Here is a 19421-nt window from a genome sequence, read left to right as displayed (position 1 = left end):
TTGGGATTCCTTGCAACGTGTTGTTCAGAAGGTATCTTCACCCGTTAGTACTCATACGGATTTAAGGGTACGCTTGCATGATGTCAGTTCCCTCCATGACTACTTCAGACATAGTAGACTCCATGCCATGTAGTGTTACGTCAGTTCTGCGTGCTCGCGGGGCCCTATACGATATTAGGTAGGAGTAGCAGTTTCTTTGGCTCTTCACTGTAATATCAATGCACCGAATATCTTTGAACAACAGAGAAAGCGTTGAAAGTTATTCTAACACAGAAAAGGAGGCCTATAAATACAGCAAATAAGCTATCACTAACGCCTAAACAGTCAATGAGTTAAGAGCTGACGAGCATCGAATAAACATTATTTTCATAAAGCACTCTACACTAAATGCAGGTGTGAAACATATTAATGTGACGTGTAGTAACCCCTCCCATACGTAAAGTGACGGCACTAGCCGATGAGGGTGTATAATGCGTGTCGGGGAGACGCGGAATACGGTGCAGTCGTTGTCGTAATGCGGAACCGACCGTTCGTTTGTCGTCATGGTCGAAGTATACAGTGGGTGCCAAAAAAAGACGTGGTGTCGAGGCATGTGTGGTAAACTACGGGTCATAGATGGCAGGGAAAATGACGGCTGCAGGTATGTGTATCTGCGAACAGACATGCAACTGTTGAGCAGATGATCTCCTAGATGAACCGAGGAGCCACCAACAGTGTCTCAACAGAGATTGTTAATCAATGTTCCGCTAGTGGGTTCCGCATCACGTGGCTGATTCATTCTCCCCTACTGACTGTTGTTTATCGGCGACTAGGCAGAAATTAGCATGTCACTACCGCAACTGGACGTCCGTTGAATTGCATCAGATGGCCTTTGCTGGTGAAACACATTTTATTATTTATTTGACTGATGGCTGTAACTGTGTGCAAATATCTTCCAACAATAGTTGGGTCCAGGCCTCAGAGCCTTTCCTGGGTTACCTAGTTGTTCTAGAAGGCACTATGTATCAACTTAAGTATGCAACTCTCGTTGGCGACCATATCTACTCCTGATACAGTTTATTTTCCGAGGAACGATGGCATCTACTAGCAGGACATTGCAGCGTGTTACATAACTCGCAGTGTATGCATGTACTTCGAAGAGCACCAGTAAGAGTTTGCTGTACGCCCTTGCCTCCAGACTCTCCGACTTATACACAATGAATAATGAATGTGACCACCTTGACCTATCTGTTCATGCCATGGATCCTCAACCGAGAATCCTAGAGCTGCTGGCCACATTCCTGTCGGTACCTTCCTACCTCACTGGCCCACTTCCTCCACGTATCGCCACCGTCCGAGCTGAAAAAGGTGGTTATTCAGTGTTTTCGCAAGTGATCACATAGTTGTGACTGGATTGTGTAGTACGTGAGGCAGATGGTTTACGGATAATCTTACCAGCAAGTACCTTGATTACTACTGTAATAAAATACAAGGCACTGTTAAGAAGGGTGGCAACAATGATGCAAAAAGAATCAGGGAGGGTAATCTACAAAATTACATGACAGAAAGCGCGTCTTGTGTGCTCAAGAGCCCAGACACCCTGCTCATTAACGTGGCGAGTAGATAATAAAATTTGAAATTTAGTACACGTCCGCCACAAATCGGGAATACTTATCCAGAAAATCGGCCACACAAAGACAAGTACGAAAACATTAACGAAAGCCTGAGGCTCACTATAGCAGACTGAAGGAATGATACATACGGCAATCAAGCTCTAAAGCAGATAGGGTGAAGCGAGTCAAGACGAGATTGAGATGTAAGTTACTGCCTAGTCCACAATACGGGCATGCTTGAGATTCTCGAGCAGGAATGCTTCCTTCAACGGTCTAGTAGCTGAGGTAAATCCAACGGCCGTGATAGCACCTTTAACACCCCACAGGCCACTCAGTTGCATTCAATGTATTATTGGTCCGGCAGATCATTCAACGCGTCAGCTGCTGTTTCAGCGCGCCTTCTTGCGTCCACCGGCTTTCTGGTTTTACGAGAGGGGGCCAGAGCTGAACAGCGGCAAGATAGAACCGATACTGGGAATGAACGACTGAACCACTGAACCACAAAAGAAAAGAAAAGAAAAGAAAAGAAAAGAAAAGAAAAGAAAAAGAGAGAGAGAAAGAGAGAGAGAGAGATAGAGAGAGAGAGAGAGTGAGACTCGAAACTTTTGAGATGTGGTGGAATAGAAAGATGTTGAAAATTTGATTTACAGGGCAAGGGATGAGGACTTTCCCCACAGAATCAGTAAGAGAATCTAAAGAGCGCTGTGGCTGCACACTTCTGACATCGTAACGCCTAATTCATCCGCATCCCACCTCACGTCCAACCATCATAGGATGTCTGTATCACAGGATGTATATTCACCAGAAAAACCTACGTCGTCTGTGTTGGCATATCAAAGACTTACCACCAGTCCCAACACAACACACCAACAGGTTTCCAGCAACATCCCGATACACTGTTCGGAAGGATTCAGAGCTGCCACCCCGGCAGCCGCAGCCAAACGCTTCTTCTAGAGGTTTGATGTCTTGGTATAGTCGACGAACCTCTTGATGTTGTAGAACACTTTGTGTTCGCTCCTCGTGAAGAGTACGGTCTTTTTTATTATTAATATTGTTTGTTACTTTGTATTTGCGTTGATCCGCTGCTGAGATCGAGTCAATTGTTCTTTTGTACAATCTGTAGAGGAAGCAAGAGACTGGTATCTGCCCAACCTCTTAGTCTCAAAATAGCGCTATCACTCGTCAGCCTCAATTATGTGAAGTCTTTTGAGAGATTGGCATAAGAGAGAAATTTTTCCAGACCACATAAAACCATTTAAAAACCGGCGACCCAACAAAAATTAAACAAGTTAAAGTGGAATAGTTTACTGCCCATAGTAGAAAAGAGACTAAAAGTATCTCCAAATGTTTTTTATTTCAGTCTTTGATCACAATATGAATTCTTTAGACGATGACCGATAGCAGTCTGTAATGACCATCCTCAGATCTTTTTTTACACCATGATGGACACTACGGTCTGAAACCAGTCATCGTCTAAGGAATTCAAATTGTGATCAAAGACTCAAATAAACAAACATTGGACAGTATTGGATCACTGTTTGTATACGCGACAATGTCGCAGTTGGTGAAAAGTATCTCCTTTTATTAGGTGTAAAAAATATCAAGGTACGGAAGCAAAGTTTCACTGTGCCGAAAGTGAAGAGAAGTATCAGAAATGAAACTTACAATTCATCAGTATATACTACAAAGGTAAGTGTAGAATGTGCGTGCCACTAAAACTCGGGAACGAGTCACAGTACGATCATGAGAGTCATATAGTGCGATAGCCCTCTATTCCACATCCATGAAGAAGATTCCCGTTTTTACTTTAAGGGCGTGTTTTTCAATATATAAGGGCTGGGATGTTCCGCTCTCTAGAAATTTCTAGAGTATTCGAGAACATTCCGGAACATTCGAGAGTATTTCAGAGCATTCCAGGGTGTTCCACAATGTTCGGGATCTCTTGGAGTGTTCGGGAATAGTCTGGAACATTCTGGAACATTCCAGTATGTTAACATCCCAGATTATTGTGAAACGTTCCAGAACACTGTTGGATGTTGTGAAATGTTGTGGAACATTGTGAACCAACCGAAGACTTTTTCTGATGTTCTGTAAATCGCCACTGATGGGGCTAGCCATTAGCAGGGATATATAAAGCAACACCCGTCTTGGATACGGAAGTTATTTTCTTATGTGTGGAGACGGGAGGCACCAAAAAAGTAGTGCAGTGAGTGAATAAAAACTGTAAATGGTCAGTAGTGAAACTGATACAGTGACTAAATGTAAATCGAAAATAAAGTGTGAAATGTGTGTAAGGTGTACTTTCTGCATTTATTGATTCTATTTGATTTAAATTGTAAACAATTCCAAAACGTAAATGGGGGCGATCTTGGAGGAGGACGAGATTATTGCTTAATGTCCTGTCGACAATGAGGCGAGTATATTAGAGACGGAGCATAATCCGGATTGGGGAAGGATAGAGAAGGAAATCGGCAGTTTCATTTCAAAGGAACCAACCCGGCAGTTGGTTTAAGCGATTTGGGGACATCTCGGAAAACCTAAAACGGAATTGCCATACGCGTATTTGAACAGACGTTGCCCTGAATGCGAGTCCAGTTCCCTAAACAATGCACCACCTCACTAGGTGCGAAGAGATCCTGCCATTTCTGCAACAAAACAGGATAACTAAAGGAACAGCGAAGAACTAAAAAGGCGAAGAGAGCTGAACACGTTTAAGTTCCCAAAGAACGGGAATGAGCACCGCGAGAAGCAGGAAAACCGAAAAACAACGAAATGATCTGACTGAAGAATTGCGAATAAGTAGTGCAGTGATTGAATAAAAACGAATGGTGATGTGTGAGTAGTTAAAGCTATAGAGCGGCTAAATGTAAATCGAAAATAATGTGAGATTAAATCATACAAATTCATAACAAACTTAGACGATTGGTAAGTGGAATATATCCCAGCCAGAAATACCCTGATTTATTCGGAGCCTGTGAAGCAGAATATACGTTCCACTCATTAACTGTCGTAGAACTTCGTCCTTCGCCGTCGTAGCAGTGTGACAAATTGCACTGAATTGTCAGTACATCTCATTTACTGTACGAGAACAGTGCAATCTCGTGGGCTCGCCCCGCCAGATGTCGCTATCGCATAGCACCTCGTGGCTACTATTACGAGTCACTGTGGCGACCACTTGTCGGGTCAGTCTGAAGATTGAGATGACCACGTCTCCATCTCGCCGTAGGGACAAACTGCGGATCTAGGCGCATCGGTCCAGAAAATACTGAGAATTGTTCTAACAGTCTCTTTGTGTTGGTTTCTAAAAATTGTTGAGGCATGGTGTATGACAGTCACGTTTTTAAGGAGTAATTTCTAGGTCTCTTACTTCTAATTTTAATAGAGCTGAATGTGCCCACATTTTTCTTTCTTTGACAAGGTGCCTAGAAGCGAAAAAATGAGATGCGTGAAACAGTGCCGCATCGTACATGACGATTAAATTTCTACTCCATTGCTACTAACTCCATTCGCAAAACACTTTGTAGACCGTATCCAAATGAGCCGCTGAATGTACTCACAAACTGTATCATTATAGAAAGCATACTTCAGGAGATGTTCAAATGTGTTTGAGTTCCTAAGGGACTAAACTGCTGAGGTCATCGGTCCCTAGACTTATACACTACTTAAACTAACTTATTCTGAGAACAGCACACACACACAAGCCCGAGGGAGGACTCGAACCTCAGGTGGAAAGGGCTGTAGTTCAGAAGTTAATGTGATAAACATTAATCACAAGGCCAGGCGCTCCGCGATATATGAGTGGAAGCATACTTACACTACTGGCCATTAAAATTGCTACACCAAATACAAATGCAGATGATAACCTGGTATTCATTGGACAAATATATTATACTCGAACTGACATGTGATTACATTTTCACGCAATTTGGGTGCATAGATCCTGAGAAATCAGTACCCAGAACAACCAACTCTGGCCGTAATAACGGCTTTGATACGCCTGGGCATTGAGTCAAACAGAGATTGGATGGCGTGTCCAGGTACAGCTGCCCATGCAGCTTCAACAGGCTACCACAGTTCATCAAGAGTAGTGACTGGCGTGATGAGCCAATACCTCGGCCACCATTGACCAGACGTTTACAGTTGGTGAAAGATCTGGAGAATATGCTGGCCAGGGAAGCAGTCGAACATTTCCTGTATCCAGAAAAGACCTTACAGGACCTGTAACATGAGGTCGTGCATTATCTTGCGGAAATGTAGAGTTTCGCAGGGATCGAATGAAGGATAGAGCCACAGGCCGTTACACTTCTGAAATGTAACGTGCACTGTTAATAAGTGCCGTCAATGCGAACAAGAGGTGACATCAATGGCAGGAACCACATACCATCACGACAGGTGATATGCCAGTATGGCGATGACGAATAAACGCTTCCAATTTGCGTTCACCACGGATGCGACCATCACGATACTGTAAACAGAACCTGGATTCATCAGAAAAAATGACGTTCTGCCATTCGTGCACCGAGATTCGTCGTTGAGTACACCATCGCAGGCGCTCCTGTCTGTGATGCAGCGTCAAGGGTAACCGCACCCATGGTCTCCGAGCTGATAGTCCATGCTGCTGCAAACGTCGTAGAACTGTTCGTGCAGATGGTTGTTGTCTTGCAAATGTCTCCATCTCCCGGGTTCCCGGTTTCGATTCCCGGTGGGGTCTGGGATTTTCTCTGCCTCGTGATGACTGGGTGTTGTGTGATGTCCTTAGGTTATTTAGGTTTAATTAGTTCTAAGTTACAGGGGTCTGATGACCATAGATGTTAAGTCCCATGGTGCTCATAGCCATTTTTTTTCGTCCCCATCTGTTGACTCAGGGATTGAGACGTGGTTGCACGATCCGTTACAGCCATGCGGATAATATGCCTGTCATCTCGACTGCTAGTGATACGAGGGCGTTGGAATCCAGCGCGGCGTTCCGTATTACCCTCCTGAACCCACCGATTCCATATTCTGCTAAAAGTCATTGGATTTCGACCAACGCGAGTAGCAATGTCGCGATACGATGAACCGCAATCACCTTAGGCTACAATCCGACCTTTATCAAAGTCGGAAACGTGATGGTACGCATTCCTCCTCCTTACACGAGGCATCGCAACAACGTTTCACCAGGCAACGGCGGTCAACTGCTGTTTGTGTATGAGAAATCGGTTCGAAAGTTTCCAGATGTCACCACCTTGCAGGTGTCGCCACCGGCGCCAAACTGGCGTGAATGCTCTGAAAAGCTAATCATTTGCATAGCAAAGCATCTTCTTCCTGTCGGTTAAATTTCGAGTCTGTAGCAAGTCATCTTCGTTGTGTAGGAATTGTAATGGTCAGTAGTGTACAAATGAATACCAGGGCAACCCCGGGTTTCTCTCCTAGTTTTGCCATAGAAATTACGGGTCACGAATTAGAAGAAGTGAAGATTTGTACTTTCTTACATTATGCTTAACGAATGAAGCAGATCAGCCTATGGAACCATTGCGTTTCTTGTATAAAAATATGCACTATTATCAGACGTAGGCCTTGACATTAGAAATGAATGTCTGATAATGTTGGGCTTTATATAAAGTTGGCACTAGATTCTCTTAAGCCGGAAAGTAAGATTCTCGATAGCAGTACACTGATTTTTGCCAAGAATGCTCTCCTTTACTATGCTGTTCTCCTTGCTTCATTCAGTATGTCTTATTTTCGTCCCAAGGGAGAGGAATCATTCAATTGGGCTACTTCGTCAAACCCATTTGCTGCAATTAATCTCATTTCTGCTATTTGTAATTACATTTGCATTCCTTCGGGTTACTCTCAGTCCACAGTGTGGTATCACTAGACTGGTCATTTCATTCAATACGTCCAGAAAGTCTCCTTCACTTTAAATAACGATAGGAAGACCGTCTTGAAAAATATCATCGATTTCTTTCATCCGGAGCTTTAGTATAACTCCTGATATATTGCTTTATGGTCGGGATTACTTCTTTGCTGTGTAGATTGAAGAGTAGTGGTGAAAGGCTACGTACCTTCCTTGTACCCTTTAAAACACGAGCATGTTGTTCTTCTTATCCGATTTCAATTTTTCTATTTTCTCGTCGTATTACAAAAAACCGCTTTTACCTATAATTTACACTTCTCTTCGTAAGAAATTCGAACATCTTACAAATCTCTGTTTTTACTATGCCATTTATAGATAGACAAATACTCCGAAAATGTTTAGAATTTTCTGATATATAACCATGGCTTCCATAAAACTGATACTCATCTACCAGATCTTCAGTTTTCGTAACCATTCTTCTGCATATTATTCCTGTCAGCATGTTGGTTACATGATGTGTTAACTCAGTGGGTGATAGGTTCCGGTCCCACTTGTCCTTGCTATCTTCGAAATTTCGTGGATGAGATTCTTCCGTCAGGTTCATAGATTCAACTAATCAACTTGAATAGTAGCTTCAGTTTCACGTTATCCAATCGAATTAGAAATTCCGAAAGAGAGATTTTTGGCCTAGTCTGTTAACATGTCTTCCAAATCTCTGTTAAACTGCAACACTGTATTCCCAAAATCTTCCATATAGAAAATATTTATTCTCCAGTCACCTCATTAGACAGTTCTCCTCCGTCGCGGACGCCTCCAGTGTAATATTTTCTGTACTATTTCTACCAGTACTTTCTTTACTTACGGTTCAACAATGGAATTCTTGTTGCACTCATAATATTCACGCTTTTGTTTTTAATTTCATCGAAGGGTGTTTAGATTTTTATAAGTGCCAGATCAGTCATTCCAACGTTGATTATTCGTGTTTTCCAGGCAACCAATTCCCTGGGCTGCCCTGCATATGCTATTTATTTTATTCCTATGTGAGGTGTATCTCTTCTCGTAGTTCAACTACCGAGTCCAAAATACTCACTAGCTCTGTATTGCATTCCTTTCGCTGCTACAGCGTTCCAAACACCCATAATTATTAGAATTTCATCTCTTTTCAAGCACTGAATTATGTGTTCAGTGTCCTTATATACCTCCTCGACTTCTTCGTCATCTTCTAGAGACGTCGACACGTTTACCTGAAATATCATTGATTCCGTTGGTTTGCTATTGATTATGATGAGTATAGCCGTATCAGTGGACTATACACAGCAACTCATTCTTTCACCTTATCTATTAACGAGGTTACACAATTTGCTGCTGCTGTTGATTTTACCATACGTTTAAAAGACCAGAAATCCTTGTCTTTTTTCCACTTCAGTACACTGACACCTCCGTATCTAGACTGAGTCTCTGATAATCCGTTTTCAGTTTTTCTAGCTTCCTAATTACATTCTAAATTGAGAAATTCTATGCTCCGCGTCGTAGAATGCTACCCTTCTTTTTGTTGTTTAATCTTATCCTCGTTGTCCCGTCCCACTTGAGTAAGCCCTCTGAAAATTATTGCAATCGAAAGATTATATTAATAGCTTTTGTCTAAATTACTGGCCAAATTATCTTTAATGCAGTTGTTTCAAATCCACCTTCATGACACTGGACATCGCTGATTCTTCTGCATTTCAGGGGTAGTTTCATGCTCTATGGTAAAGAGCGTAAGCCGAATCTATGTTTTATCCTGCAGCCACTGCAAGAGGCTTGGCACAACAAGGTAACAGTATTCCTGGGAATACTGAATTGGATGGATTGTTTATGGATGGTTTATAGAGCGAAGGAATACTGCAGTCATTCACGTGAATAAGGAGATTTTCACTATCGTTAATCTCTGGGTACGGTTCTGACAGCCAGATTAGGCGAATATTTGGCAGACATTCAGCTTGTGAAGTTTTTCAGATGCTAGATACACTGCATGTACTTTAATTCTCAGACTCGCAACGTCTCTCGCTGATTTCGTAGACAGAGAACTTGTAGAAACTGTCAGTTTAGAGCCGATGTTTTCTATGAGGTAATTAAATGTTAGACTGATTCGCCAAAGAAAGACTGTTGCTGTCCATTCTCTTTTAGATCCAAATACAGTGCAGTTCCATTTTCCAACATTGTGCATGGTCAAGTTTAGCATAAAGTTAATAAGGTATATTTAATTTTTTAAAAAAAAGAAAAAAAAAACATAGCTCAGTTTCATCGAATTTATCACAGTGCCTAAGGAGATAAAGTAAGATTTCACTATATTTAATTTGACAATATAAGCCATGCAGGTAGAAAAAAACATTTGGGAAAGCGTAATTGAGATTATTAATGGCACAATCGGCAGGTGAATGTGTTCATTTTAATCCTACAGTACCGCACCAAGGTGTTAAATTTTCAAAAGTATATTGTTCCGAAATGTAACTTCAATCTATTTAGGCACGCCATTTAAAGGAAAATTTTCTGCATATACACTCCTGGAAATGGAAAAAAGAACACATTGACACCGGTGTGTCAGACCCACCATACTTGCTCCGGACACTGAGAGAGGGCTGTACAAGCAATGATCACACGTACGGCACAGCGGACACACCAGGAACCGCGGTGTTGGCCGTCGAATGGCGCTAGCTGCGCAGCATTTGTGCACCGCCGCCGTCAGTGTCAGCCAGTTTGCCGAGGCATACGGAGCTCCATCGCAGTCTTTAACACTGGTAGCATGCCACGACAGCGTGGACGTGAACCGTATGTGCAGTTGCCGGACTTTGGGCGAGGGCGTATAGTGGGCATGCGGGAGGCCGGGTGGACGTGCCGCCGAATTGCTCAATACGTGGGGCATGAGGTCTCCACAGTACATCGATGTTGTCGCCAGTGGTCGGCGGAAGGTGCACGTGCCCGTCGACCTGGGACCGGACCGCAGCGACGCACGGATGCACGCCAAGACCGTAGGATCCTACGCAGTGCCGTAGGGGACCGCACCGCCACTTCCCAGCAAATTAGGGACACTGTTGCTCCTGGGGTATCGGCGAGGACCATTCGCAACCGTCTCCATGAAGCTGGGCTACGGTCCCGCACACCGTTAGGCCGTCTTCCGCTCACGCCCCAACATCGTGGAGCTCGCCTCCAGTGGTGTCGCGACAGACGTGAATGGAGGGACGAATGGAGACGTGTCGTCTTCAGCGATGAGAGTCGCTTCTGCCTTGGTGCCAATGATGGTCGTATGCGTGTTTGGCTCCGTGCAGGTGAGCGCCACATTCATGACTGCATACGACCGAGGCACACAGGGCCAACACCCTGCATCATGTTGTGGGGAGCGATCTCCTACACTGGCTGTACACCTCTGGTGATCGTCGAGGGGACACTGAATAGTGCACGGTACATCCAAACCGTCATCGAACCCATCGTTCTACCATTCCTAGACCGGCAAGGGAACTTGCTGTTCCAACAGGACAATTGCACGTCCGCATGTATCCCGTGCCACCCAACGTGCTCTAGAAGGTGTAAGTCGACTACCCTGGCCAGCAAGATCTCCGGATCTGTCCCCCATTGAGCATGTTTTGGACTGGATGAAGCGTCGTCTAACGCGGTCTGCACGTCCAGCACGAACGCTGGTCCAACTGAGGCGCCAGGTGGAAATGGCATGGCCAGCCGTTCCACAGGACTACATCCAGCATCTCTACGATCGTCTCCATGGGAGAATAGCAGCCTGCATTGCTGTGAAAGGTGGATATACACTGTACTAGTGCCGACATTATGCATGCTCTGTTGCCTGTGTCTATGTGCCTGTTGTTCTGTCAGTGTGATCGTGTGATGTATCTGACCCCAGGAATGTGTCAATAAAGTTTCCCCTTCCTGGGACAATGAATTCACGGTGTTCTTATTTCAATTTCCAGGAGTGTAGAAGCAACTGTTATACTCGTTTATCTTATTTACATTACTCATCTTCTGTGCATGATACTGAATGCTTGTGCGCATCCAAGTGAAATATCTGTGCACAGTAGTTTTCAAATTAGTATGAATTGGTTTCCCAAGCCGAAAAGATTGAATCATGACATGGCTTAAATAGCGCCCCAAATAGGGCAGTTAAAGTGCACGCTACAAGGTGGAATGTATTTTAGATTGTAAAAAATGTTCTGTTTTTCAGGGTTCTGTGTGGCTTCATAGTTTCCACCTTCATGCTGCAACAGAATTTCTGAAGCCCATGTGTTTCTTTCTTTGGCATGAGAATAATCCGCAGGGCACTCAAAGCATGTGCGAGCTTTCGTTTCATCGGCTTAAAAAGGCTACGACAGTCAGGATTTAAATATAGCTAGTCGTGCACGCGGATGCTCGTACGGCGAAATGCGGCCGTAAACAGCAAGCAGACCTCTCTCGCGGCGGAAATACAACAGCAACCTCTGCGACCATCGTGGGTACCGAGCGGCCGAGATTGCGAGTGGAGAGGGAGATGCACTCCCATCAAGATAATTCGCAGCGCTCTCCACCGCGCCCCGGGCGCTTCGACGCGATTCGATAAAGCCCCGTGCGGGATGGAGGCCTGCCCGCCGGAATTTAGGGTCCGCCTAAAGTGCTGATGGCCGCTGTTTATTGAGGAGTTCTCACAAATTCACGCCTCCTCTGCCGACTGCCCGACACCTCGCTTCCACCCCGCTGGGTTCAGCCCGCTACCGCTGAAGTGCGGCGTAGCGTGTCTGAATATATCCAGGGGCCATTAGGCTGACGTCAGGTGCCCGCGGTCTGCTGCGTTCGCCTCTATAGTTAAATGTCTATGACGTCAACACAGTTCCTGTGACGCTGATACTTCGTAATGTATTGTTCTAACTGTTATCCTCATTTTCTCTCAGAGTATTACGTTTTATTTTGTGTGTACGTCGGTTTCATTCTGACGCTTGCGGTCAAATCAATTTAATGGTCACTTGATTTGTGTAATTGCATAGTATGAAAGATCGGCTATAAAGAGGTCAGTTCTCACTCACAAATGAATATCTTGCACATTACTGTGCAGTGCATTCCAACTGAACTTCGGGCCTATATTTTAAATTTTCAGTCGTTTCCCACTCACGTACTGTTTGTAAAAGTAATGATTGTCTGTATTCCCAACTCTATATGTGCCAAAACTGTCCTTGTAATCATGACTTACGAGAACTATCCTGAAAATAAGACGCTGTGAAAGAAAAGAGTTAACAGATTGAGATTTTCACTCTGCAGCGGAGTGTGCGCTGATATAATACTTCCTGGCAGATTAAAACTGTACCGGACCGAGACTCGAACTCAGGACATTTGCCTTTCGCGAGCAATTGCTCTACCAAGCACGACTCATGCCCTGTCGTCACAGCTTTACTTCTTCTGGCACACAGTTTTAATCTGCCAGGAAGTTTCATATCAGCGCACACTCAGCTGCAGAGTGAAAATAACATTCTGGAAATATCCCCAGGCTGTGGCTAAGCCATGTCACAGCAATATCCTTTCTTTCAGGAGTGCTATCTCTGCGAGGTTCGCAGGAGAGCTTCTGTAAAGTTTGGAATGTAGGAGATGAGGTACTGGCAGAAGTACAGCTGTGAGGACTGGACGTGAGTCGTGCTTCGGTAGCTCAGTCGGTAGTACAATTGCCCGCGAAAGGCAAAGGTCCAGACTTCGACTGTCGCTCCGACACACAGTTTTAATCTGCTAGGAATTTTCATATCAGTGTACACTCCGCTGCAGAGTGAAAATCTTATTCTAGAAACACCCCCCTGGCTGTGGCTAAGCCATGTCTCTGCAGTATCCTTTCTTTCAGGAGTGCTAGTTCTCCAAGTTTCGCAGGAAAGCTTCTGTAAAGTTCGGAATGTAGGAGACGAGGTACTGGCAGAAGTAAAGCTGTGAGGGCAGGGCGTGAGTCGTGTTTGGGTAGGTCAGTTGGTAAGCCGGCACGGTAGCTCAGTGTGTTCGGACAGAGGGTTGTAAGGACTCTGTAACATAAAGCTGAGTGAATAGATCAACGACGAACTTGAAAGGGTGTCATGGGACGTCCACCCGAACAAATAGAACGAACAATAAAGAACAAAATGAGATTTTTGTAAAAAGTTGGTAGAACACTTGCCTGCGGGAGGCAAAAGTCCCGAGTTCGACTCTCGGTCCGGCACAGAGTTTTCATCTCCAGAATGTTTCAAAACAGTTAACAATTAGGGAAAACCAAATATTATTGCATAGATTTTAAAGGGAATATCTTGTGCTATTTTTCTACATAATCGCCATTCAAATTGAGGAACTTATCACACCGTGACACACATTTTTCAGAACTATCTCTTCAGGACTCTGACGCCTAAGATTTGCGATCACTGGTTTATACTGGCACGCAGTTCGGCATCAATATCAAAGCGCTGTGTAGCTAGCCATGCCTTCATTGCTGGGACGAGGTGGCAGTCGCTGTGCGCCAAATCCTGGCTGCGTGGTTGATGGTCAGATGCTTCCCATCCGAAAATCTCATAGATACTACTGGACGTTCTCATGAAAGACCAAAACTTTTTGCGTTAAGTTCTCCCTGACGCTTGTTTTACGTCGTTCGACTTAAGTTTATCAGTTTTTGACAACACCTCTGTGAGTTAACTGTTGTACCACGTTCAAGGGCATCCGTGAGAATCTCTCGCTTAGAGTCTCCAAACACAGCATGAATTATCTTTCTTGCTGAGAGCGTTTGCAAATATTTTCTCGTTTTCCTGGGGGAATTTGTGTAACCTTGATTCCCATCGACCGCCTTTTTGTTTCACAGGCGACATGCTTCACCCACGTCTCGTCCCTGTTTGCGATACGATATATAGGGTGGTCCACTGAAAGTCACCGGGCCAAATATCTCACGAAGTAAGCATCAAACTAAGAAACTACAAAGAACGAAACTCGCCTAGCTTGAAGGGGGAAACTTGATGGCGCTATGGTTGGTCCGTTAAATGGCGCTGCTATTGGTCAAGTGCGTCTTTTTTTAAATAGGAAGTTATATTTTTTATTACATATTCGTGTAGTACGTAAAGAAATATGAATATTTTAGTTGGACGACGTTTTTCGTTATGTATTAGATGGCGCTGTTATAGTCACAAACGTGTAAGTATGTGGAATCACGTAACATTCCGCCGGACCGTTCGCCGGATAGTCACGTCATTTAAGGAAACAGGAAGCGTTCAGCACATGTGAAACGTTAACCACGACCTGCAACAAATGATGATGCCCAAGTAGGTGTTTCATCTGCTGTCGCGGCTCATCCACACATCAGTAGCAGACAAGTTGTGCGAGAATCGAGAATCTCAAAGACGTCGATGCTGAGAATGCAACATCAACATAGATTGCACCCGTAGCATATATTTATATACCAGGAATTGTATGGTGACCAATTTTAACGTCGTGTACAGTTCTGCCACTGTGCACAAGTGAATTACGGGACGATGACTGATTTTTTGCACGCGTTCTACACTCCTGGAAATTGAAATAAGAACACCATGAATTCATTGTCCCAGGAAGGGGAAACTTTATTGACACATTCCTGGGGTCAGATACATCACATGATCACACTGACAGAACCACAGGCACATAGACACAGGCAACGGAGCATGCACAATGTCGGCACTAGTACAGTGTATATCCACCTTTCACAGCAATGCAGGCTGCTATTCTCCCATGGAGACGATCGTAGAGATGCTGGATGTAGTCCTGTGGAACGGCTTGCCATGCCATTTCCACCTGGCGCCTCAGTTGGACCAGCGTTCGTGCTGGACGTGCAGACCGCGTGAGACGACGCTTCATCCAGTCCCAAACATGCTCAATGGCGGACAGATCCGGAGATCTTGCTGGCCAGGGTAGTTGACTTACACCTTCTAGAGCACGTTGGGTGGCACGGGATACATGCGGACGTGCATTGTCCTGTTGGAACAGCAAGTTCCCTGGCCGGTCTAGGAATGGTAAAACGATGGGTTCGATGACGGTTTGGATGTACCGTGCACTATTCAGTGTCCCCTGGACGATCACCATAGGTGTACGGCCAGTGTAGGAGATCGCTCCCCACACCATGATGCCGGGTGTTGGCCCTGTGTGCCTCGGTCGTATGCAGTCCTGATTGTGGCGCTCACCTGCACGGCGCCAAACAGGCATACTACCATAATTGGCACCAAGGCAGAAGCGACTCTCATCGCTGAAGACGACACGTCTCCATTCGTCCCTCCATTCACGCCTGTCGCGACACCACTGGAGGCGGGCTGCACGATGTTGGGGCGTGAGCGGAAGACGGCCTAACGGTGTGCGGGACCGTAGCCCAGCTACATGGAGACGGTTGCGAATGGTCCTCGCCGATACCCCAGGAGCAACAGTGTCCCTAATTTGCTGGGAAGTGGCGGTGCGGTCCCCTACGGCACTGCGTAGGATCCTACGGTCTTGGCGTGCATCCGTGCGTCGCTGCGGTCCGGTCCCAGGTCGACGGGCACGTGCACCTTCCGCCGACCACTGGCGACAACATCGATGTACTGTGGAGACCTCACGCCCCACGTGTTGAGCAATTCGGCGGTACGTCCACCCGGCCTCTCGCATGCCCACTATACGCCATCGCTCAAAGTCCGTCAACTGCACATACGGTTCACGTCCACGCTGTCGCGGCATGCTACCAGTGTTAAAGACCGCGATGGAGCTCCGTATGCCACGGCAAACTGGCTGACACTGACGGCGGCGGTGCACAAATGCTGCGCAGCTAGCGCCATTCGACGGCCAACACCGCGGTTCCTGGTGTGTCCGCTGTGCCGTGCGTGTGATCATTGCTTGTACAGCCCTCTCGCAGTGTCCGGAGCAAGTATGGTGGGCCTGACACACCGGTGTCAATGTGTTCTTTTTTCCATTTCCAGGAGTGTACTTAGCGACGAAGCGTCATTCACCAACAGCGGTAACGAAAACCGGCATAATATGCACAATTGGGCAACGGAAAATCCATGATGGCTGCAACAAGTGGAACATCACCGACCTTGGCTGGTTAATGTATGGTGCGGCATTATGGGAGGCAGGATAATTGCCCCCCTCCCTTTTATCGATGGCAATGTAACTGGTGCAATGTATGCTGATTTCTTACGTAATGTTCTGCCGATGTTACTACAAGATGTTTCACTGCATGACAGAATGCCAATGACTTCCAACATGATGGATGTCTGGCACATAGCTCGAGTGTGGTTGAAGCGGTATTGAATAACATATTTCATGACTGGTGGGTTGGTCGTCGAAGCATCATACCATGCCCCGCACTTTCACCGGATCTGATATCACCGGATTTCTTTCTGTGGGGAAGTTTGAAGGATATTTGCTATCGTAATCCACCGACAACGCCTGACAACATGCGTCGGCGCATTGTCGGCGCGAGTGCGAACATTACGGAAGGGGAGCTACTCGAGAGGAATGTCGATACACGTATTGCCAAATGCACTGGGGTTGACGGACATCATTTTGAGCATTTATTGCATTAAGTTGGTGTTTACAGGTAATCACTCTGTAACCGTATGCGTTCTCGGAAATAGTAAGTTCACAAAGGTACATGTATCATACTGAAACAACCGAAATAAAATGTTCAAACGTACCTACGTTCTGTATTTTAATTTAAAAAACCTAGCTTTTACCGACTGGTCGACTAAAATTGTGAGCCATATATTTCTGATTATTACACAGCCATCTATCACAAGACGAAAAAGTGGTCCAACTAAAAAATTCATATTTCTTTACGTACTGCACGATTATGTAATAAAAAATGTGGGATCGTATTAAAAAAAACGCAGTTGAATCAGTTTGACCTATGGCAGCACCATCTAGCGGGTCAACCATAGCGCCATCTGGTTTCCCCCTTAAAGCTAGACAAGTCTCGTTCTTTGTAGTTTTTTTGCTGACGCTTATTTCGTGAGATATTTGGCCAGGTCAAGTACAGTGGACCACCCTGCATAACTTTGTTACCATCTTCCTCGTAATCTTCGAGGAAGTTCGGTGTCGCCGCCAGTGTCTGAATTTTTGGTCTTCCGTTAGCATTTTGGAAACTCACCCAGTAAAAAATTTTGTAACAACCAAAATTATCACCAGTTTGTCAGTCACAACGCTAGGCTTACCACTGCAGTCCTTGTCGTGAAATTGGTACGGCCTTGCTTGAAATAAGTGCCTTATTGTCTCACTGCTCTTTCACTCATTGTTCCTTTTCCAACACATCACAAAGGTCTTAATAAATTTCAGTTGATCTGCAGCTTTTCGCCTATAAAAAGCTAATCACAGAGCGCACCACACAAATGGCGGAATTTTCTATTGCAGCTCACATTTTAAGATGTCACAGGAAGTGAAGTAGGAGAGACACACCCACACGCTTTCCATTGCATGATCCGCAGTATATACAGTAAAGTTATGGCACAGAGATGGCGCCTGCAACCCCTCCCATCACTGCAATAGGCCAAACTGCCTCTCATTTCTGGATAATCCTCATATATATGGAATTTACTGTTGTTGCAGAAAATCATCACACAGTCATCCACGAAAATTGTTCACTGTTCTAATGTGTGTGATTCCTAAGGGACCAAATTGCTGAGGTCATCGGTCCCTAGACATACACACTACTGTAAAATTCTTCATCTCCCAGTACCTACTGCAACCTACATCCTTTTGAATTTGGTCTCCCTCTTAGATTTTTACCCTCCATGAACGTGTCCTACCAACCGATCCCATCTTCTAGTCACGTTGTGCCACAAAGTTGTCTTTTCCCAAATCCTATCCAATACCTCGTCATTAGTTATGTGATCTACGCATCTAATCTTCAGCATTCTTCTGTGGCACCACATTTAGAAAGCTTCTATTCTCTTCTTCTCCAAACTAGTTATCGTCCATGTTTCACTTCCATACATGGCTACGCTCCATACAATTACGTTCAGAAACGACTTCCTTACACTTAAATCTATATTCGCTAATAACAAATTTCTCTTCTTCAAAAACGCTTTCCTTGCCTTTACTAGTATGCGTTTTCTATCCTCTCTACTTCGACCATCGTCAGTTATTTTGCTCCCCAAGTAGCAAAACTCCTTTACTACTTTAAGTGTCTCATTTCCTAATCTAAATCCCTCAACATCAACCTACTTAATTCGACTTCATTCCATTATTCTCGTTTTGCTTTTGTTCGTGTTCATCTTATACCCTCCTTTCATGAGACTGTCCATTCCGTTCAACTGCTCTTCGAAAGTCCTTTGCTGTCTGTGACCGAATTACAGTGTCATCGGCGAAATTCAACGTTTTTATTTCCTCTCCATGGACTTTAATACCTACTCCGAATTTTTCTTTTGTTTCCTTCACTGCTTGTTCAATATACAGATTGAATAACATTGGGGACAGGCTACAACCCTGTCTCACTCCCTTCCCAACCGCTGCTTCCCTTTCATGCCCCTCGACTCTTATAACTGCCATCTGGTTTCTGTACAAATTGTAAATAGCCTTTCGCTCCCTGTATTTTACCCCTGTAACGTTCAGAATTTGAAAGAGAGTATTCCAGTCAACATTGTCACAAACTTTCTGTAAGTCTACTAATGCTAGAAACGTAGGTTTGCCTTTCCTTACTCTAGCTTCTAAGATAAGTCGTAGGATCAGTGTTGCATCATATGTTCGAATATTTCTACGGAATCCAAACTGATCTTCCCCGAGGTCGGTTTCTACCAGTTTTTCCATTCGTCCGTAAGCAATACGCGTTAGTATTTTGCTTCCGTGACTTATTAAACGAAAAAGTATTTTTCACATCTGTCAGCACCTGCTTTCTTTGTGATTGGAATTATTATATTCTTCTTGAAGTCTCAGGGTATTTCCCGTGTCTCCATACATCTTGCTCACCAGATGGTATTGTCAGGACTGGCTCTCCCAAGGCCGTCAGTAATTCTAATGGAATGTTGTCTACTCCTGGGGCCTTGTTTCGACTAAGG

This window comes from Schistocerca gregaria, chromosome 3, assembly GCF_023897955.1.
Source record: "Schistocerca gregaria isolate iqSchGreg1 chromosome 3, iqSchGreg1.2, whole genome shotgun sequence".
NCBI classification, from domain to species: domain Eukaryota; kingdom Metazoa; phylum Arthropoda; class Insecta; order Orthoptera; family Acrididae; genus Schistocerca; species Schistocerca gregaria.
This window is presented reverse-complemented; position numbering follows the sequence as displayed.